Below are 6,431 nucleotides of genomic sequence, written 5' to 3' on the forward strand. Positions count from 1 at the left end.
GGGCAATATTCCATCTTCCGGAGGTTGCAAGATCAGCTCCGCAGGGCATGGAGGACACTGGCCTTGTCTGTCGAGGATCGGCCGGCTGCGCTGCTGGAGGTCTGCAAAGAGCTGATCCTGCAGGCTCTGTCTGCTGGGGACACCTGAGACAGACGGGAATTTGCCTTTTCCTTAAGATTTTTCTTTTCTTTTTTCAAATTTTTATCTCTATTGTAAATAAATAAATTACAGCGTATACATAATTCTATCGATTCATATATATTGTAGACTACTGTAAATAAATAAATTCTAGAATGCGTTATGATACACACACTGCCAGCAGCTTTCCTTTGCTGCCCAGGGTCTTCAGGGCAAGAGGCAGGAAAGGGTGATAAGGGAGCTTGTGCTCAGCAGCACAGCAGGCTGAGAGGAGGTGAGGCCCTGAAGGGGGAGAAGGGTGCTTGTGCTCAGCCAGCTGCCCACTGTGCAGTGGGCAAGGGAAAATGGCCTCTTGGCCTTTGGTGGTTCTGCTGAAGCCTTTGTGCTTGTGACAGAGCGAGTGGGCAGGGGCCAGGGCTGCGGGGATCCCTGCCAGAGCGGTGCCTGGAGATGGCCACAAGCCCTGTGCCAGGCAGGAAGCGCCATCCGTGTCCTCCTGCCCATGTGCTGCTGGCTGCCTTGCTGAGGGCTCCCAGGTGCCTCTGGATGGGGCTGCTCTTGAGCTGCTCTGGGGCTGTGGTGCTGGTGTTGGGCAGCTTGGCCGGGCTGGAGCAGCCCCTGAGGGGCTGGGGCACTGGCAAGCCCTGGGCAATGGGCTGTTCAAGGCCACAAGCAGCCCCCTGGCAGCCGCCTTGTTCCGACCAGAGTTGACTTGCAAGACGGACCCTGGGCACTGTGGAACTAACAGCATCAGTGTTGTTGGAAACCCAAATGTAGGGAAATCTCAGAGCTTTGGTCTTGTCAGCAAAGCTTAGAATTAAACACAGTATTTGATCGGAAACCTTGGAAAGGGCTTCCAAACTTAAGTGCTAGAAACGAGAATGTGGATTTCTAGTTCATTATAGCAGAGACACGGGGAGGAAGGTTGAAGTGGAGGAAAGTTTAGAGTTATAGGGCTGAAGATCTAGAAAATATAAAAGTAGTTACAATGGTAAACAAGAAGTTTAGGATGCAGTGCTGTAGGTTTGTGTGTCATAACATGATTGGCTAAGGAAGCTTACACTGTAGCATGAGTCCATAAGACGAAATATTGAAGGACTCCCTGCAAAATATCAATATCCTTGTTGGCAGTGTCTTCTTGGTCAAGAAATCCTTCAAAACTCTTCTAACTACAAGTCTTGTGCGCCTTGTGAGCCATGCAGTGGAGATGTGAGCCAAACTCACCCTTCCTGTCTATGTAGAAGAGAAGAAAAAGCAATGGCATCATCTAAAACACTCAGAGGTCTGCTCTCTAGCTTGTTCCAAACTTCCTCAATTCCCCCAAAGTGGGATTTAGCTACTGTCGTGATTTGACCGGAAATGGGACATCTGGGATATGTTGTTTTGTTGTGGTCACCAATGGGTGTTCGGATTTTAAGATGAGCACCTGGTTTGACCAGTGGGGTATTGTATCCGCCTCTTGAGACTACAAACCCAAGGAGTTAAAAGCAGGGCTCTTGTCCTTCAGAGGTCTCTTGGGATTTCCGGCGTGAAGGGTTGGGCCTCACTCCCCTGGCCCAGTTGCTGGCTGGGCTGGGGGAGGGGAAAGCCACGTGGCCCATCTACGGTAGGCCCGGATTTGGTGGAAGGGTGAGGGAGCATCGAGCGACCTGTTTACCCCCCCCCCCCCCCGCCCCCTTTTTTGGAGATGGAGAGAATGCAGCCTGTGCTGGAACTTTTACTTTGAAACTTGATATCATGTGCCGGCAGCACAGCTGGGAGGAGAAGACGGGGGGGGGCAGCGAGCAGCTCAGCCGCCTGGATGAGCTTTTAACTCTTGTGGATAGTGAGAACTTCTCGGGACATTAACTTTCCTAGGAAAGGGACAAGAGTGGAAGATGAAGGAAGAAACAGGCCAGTAAGGGGGTCTGGCAAAGAGAAAGAGAGATGTTGAAGAAATGGGGGAAGATGGAGTGGCAACTTTGCTGGACTCTTTTGTTGTAGATCCATGGACTGTTTCCTGGACTAACAGGTATTAAAACCTGTGCCCCTTTCCAGGCAGACATCAGCTGTGTGCCCATGAACAGGCAGTGCCACTAGTGCCCTGAGGTGCCCAGCTGGGATTAGATCTCTCAGAGAGCACCTGAGGGAGAGCAGAGCACTTTACAAGCTGCAGGTCCCTGACAGCCCCGCAGGGCTCCTGTCCCATCAACATCTGCTCTGCTCCAGTCTGAAACAGAGCCCAGCATGGTGCTGGGATCATCAGAGAGCTGAGGTGTGTGCTGGAATTCAATGTCCTCCCCATCCCGGAGCAGCCCTGCATTTCCCTCCTGCAGCCTTGGTCTCCAGCACAGCCATGGAGGCTCTTTGGGCTCTGGACTGTTCCTGCAGCCCCCAAGTGCAGCTGAGCTCTGCCTCTGGCACAGTCAGGCCTGGCCAGCACAGGCCATGCTCAGCAATTGCTTGTGCGTGCCTGGCCTTGCTCTCAGCCCCGGCAGCGGCTGTGTGGCCCCTTTGTGGCCCTGTGCAGGCCCAGCCATGGTGGCCCAGTCCCTGTGCAGGCCCAGCCCAGGCCAGGAGCATTGCGGCTGGGAATGGCCCCTGTACCGTGGTGCCCACAGCAGCCTTGGGGCTCTGTGCCCCATGGCCTCCCTGCTGGGCAGCCTCTGCCAGCTCCTGCAGAGCCCGGGGCACCTGTAGGGCTGCACAGACAGCCCTGCCCTGGGCTCTGCCGGCCTCTGGGCCAGCAGAGAGGCAGCCAGGGCTGGCCATGGCCGGGAACAGGCCCTGAGCCCTGCAGGAGGATGGAGCTGGGCCACAGCCAAACTCAGCCCAGGCCAAAGCTGGGCTCAGCAGCCAGGGCTCCCAATGCATGGGCACAGAGGCTGGTGCTGGCAAATGTCCTGGGCCCCTCCCTGCTCTGTCCATGCCACCAAGGGCACAGGGCAGCCTCCTCTCTGGCCCACTTGCCTGTTTGCAATGCCTTGCACAGGCGCTGGCCCTGCCCCACAAGGCCTGGCCTGAGTCCTGCCCCTGCACGCTCAGCCAGGCTGAGATGGACACTGATGGTTTCTGGGCCAGGCTCTCTGAGCCCAGCCCAGCTCCCTGCAAGCTCTGCCAGGTGCCCTGAGCTCTGGGCAGCACCAAGGGCCTCTCCCCAGCCCAGCCCAGCCGGCTCTGGCCCCACAGCTCTGCTCAGGCCAGGCTGCTCTGGGCACTGCCCCACGGCCTCAGCGCCTGGCAAGGGCACAGCAGCAGCTGCAGCTGCCACAGGACTCAGCACCAGCCATGGGGGAAGGTGCTTGGCCATGGCCAGAGGAGGCTCCCTGGCTGCCCTGCTCCCCTCTGTCTGAGGTGCTGAGAGCTCTGCAGCCCCTGCTGCCATCCCATCTGCCCAGGGCAGCACAAGAGCCCTGGCCTTGGGGCCCTCAAGAGCTGCTCCTGCTCCAGGCCCAGGGCCCATGCCCAGAGCTGGGGCAGCCACAAAGCTGTGCCCATTTCTGTTCATTGCTGCTCTGATGGGGATGGATCCTCAGCCGCTGGGAGGCTGATGATGAATTTTCCTACTCAAGGGCGTCTTCTTCCTTGAGCTCTTCACTTCAGGAATTAAGTGAGAAAAGATCATAAATATTTGTTCAAAAGACCCAAAACAAGAAAAGTCCATGGGAATAATCTAAGTTTTCAATTCTTCTGTGGTTATTTAGAGAGATTTCAGAAGTCTGTTCAAAGTGAATATACCATATTGAAAACAATGCAGAGAGAACTGTTTTGTCCTGGTTTATTTTCTTCTTTATAGATTGATATCAGCAATTCCCAGTGGATCTTGATCCCCAGCACCTCCTAATGCAGTTTGAACAGATATGAAAATCAAGACCCTTTGTGGCTGACAATCAATCACACTTTGTCACTACCCCCACCCCACCATTTCCCTCATCCAACGCCTGGCACTCAGAGCAGCTGAGGAATGGAGTCACATCCAGGGCTGTCCCCAGGGCTCAGGATTGGGGTCAGGTCAGTGAAATCTCTTTATTGCTGATCTGGACGAGGCCATCGAGGGCACCCTCAGTCAGTTCCCAATTGAGCCCAGGCTGGGTGGGAGTGTGGCTGGAGGGCAAGAAGCTCTTCAGAGGGATCTGGACAGGCTGGAGCCATCCATGGGCCCAAGACAATGGGATGAGGTTCACCAAGGCCAAGGGCCAGGTCCTGCCCTGGGCTCACAACGTGGTTTTGTGATAGATATAAACATAATTAAGTTCTTGTATCAGGGTGCTCAACGTGGAGTGGGGGCAAAATAGCTCAAACAATTCCTGATTTGCAAAGCTGTCAGTGGTGGATGAAGAAGGGAGGTCAGGCTGCTCTTGGTGTTGAGGAAAAGCTGAAAACAGCCTGACTCATTTCATCTCCTCATGCCCTGGCTGATCTCCCCTCTTTCCCTTTCCACCCATTGGCTTTTCTCTCCCCCCAGCCCCCCGGTGAAGAGCCTGGCTCTGTGTTCTCCATCCCCTCCTCGCTGGCACTGCCAGGCTGGCATGGGGAGCCCCTCAGCCTTCCCTGCTCCAGGCTGGACAAGCCCAGCTCACTCAGCCTCTGCTCACAGCCCAAGGGCTCCAGCCCCACCTTGGAGGCCCTTCCCAGACCTGGCTGCAGCTGCCAGACATCTTTCCTGTCCTGGCCAACCCAACCCAGGCCTCAGTGATCAGGTGTCACGATCCATCCTTGGTGTCCTGGTCAGACAGCCCTGGCCCCTTGTCCCCTGTCAGGCTCTGGGGTGGATCCTGTGGAACATACTTTGGTGGAGGGTGTGGCTCCAGGTGGGCTGGGGGGATCCCCGGGGACAGGGACCCTGCTGGGCATGAACAGCATTGAACTTGTTGGGAGAAACTGTGAGGGGGAGCTGGGGCGGAGTGACCAACCCAGTGACCTGACACAGCCCTGCTGGGATGTCACAGAGCCCCTTCTGTGATGCCACAGCCCGCTCTGTGATGTCTCAGTTTGCTCTGTGATGTCATACCTCTAACTTATGATGTCACAGCCTGCTCTGTGATATCACAGAGACAGTCTGTGATGTCATAGCTGCTCTATGACCTCATATACCCCATTCTGTGATGTCATAGCCCACTCTGTGATCTTCTGTGAAATAAGGAAGGGCAGCAACAAAACTTCTGCACTGGAATTAGGAAGGGCAGACTTTGGCCAGTTTAGGATGCTGATTTGGGGAGTAGCAAATCAGGTCCTGATTCTTTAAAGGGAAATAGCCCTTAAAAACAAAGGGGTCCCGGAAGGATAGACACATTTCAAGAAAGTAACCTTAAGGGGAAGGAGCAACCTCTGCCAGTGGGGCAAAAGATGATCTAGTGAGGAAAATAACTGGCTTGGCTGCCCATTCAGGTTTTGTGGGAACTCCATTGTAAAAAACGACCAGCAACTCAGGAAGTGTTTAGGGATGTCATTATGTTTTCCGAAAGAAAATTAGAGACGTGAAGCTCAAGCAGAACTTAACCTGGCCCATTCTGTAAAAAAATAATAAAAAAAAAAACTTTGTATAAAAAAGTGTATAGCAAAAAGAGGGATAAGGGAATGTCTACTCCTTATTGGATGTAGTGGAGAATATAAAAACTAAAGAGAAAGAAAAGCTGAGCTACTTAACACCTTGTTTGTCTCAATTTTCAATATTAGGACATGCTGTTCTCAGGACAAGTGCTCTCTTGAGCTGGTAAATGGGCACAGGGACCAGAGCAGCCCCCCCTGTAATCCAGGAGGACGCAGCTGCTGACCTGCTGAGACACTCAGATGCTTTCAGATGCATGGGATCAGATGGAATCCATCCTAGGGGCATGAAGGAGTTGGGGCATGAACTCTCCAAGCTGCTCTCCATCATTTACCATCAGTGCTGGCTCAGCAGGGAGGTCCCAGAGGACTGGAGGTGCCAATGTGAGCCCATCCCCAAGAAGGGCTGGAAGGAGGAGCTGGGGAACTCCAGGCCTGTCAGCCTGACCTGGGTGCCCGGCAAGGTTATGGAACAGATCACCTTGAGTGCCATCACAGGGCACCCACAGGATGGCCCAGGGATCAGAGCCAACCAGCGGGGATTTAGGGGTGGCAGGTGCTGCCTGACCAACCTGATCTCCTTTTATGACTAGGTGACCCACCTGTGGATGCAGGAAAGGCTGTGGATGTTGTGTGCCTGGAATTCAGCAAAGCCTTTGACACTGTCTCTGACAGCATTCCCTGGAAAAGCTGCAGCCCATGGCTTGGGCTTGTTCCCTCCTTGCTGGGAGATTTAAGGGCTGGCTGGAGGCTGGGCCCAGAGAGTG

The sequence above is a fragment of the Melospiza melodia genome, unplaced genomic scaffold (assembly GCF_035770615.1).
Source record: "Melospiza melodia melodia isolate bMelMel2 unplaced genomic scaffold, bMelMel2.pri scaffold_37, whole genome shotgun sequence".
Lineage (NCBI taxonomy): Eukaryota > Metazoa > Chordata > Aves > Passeriformes > Passerellidae > Melospiza > Melospiza melodia.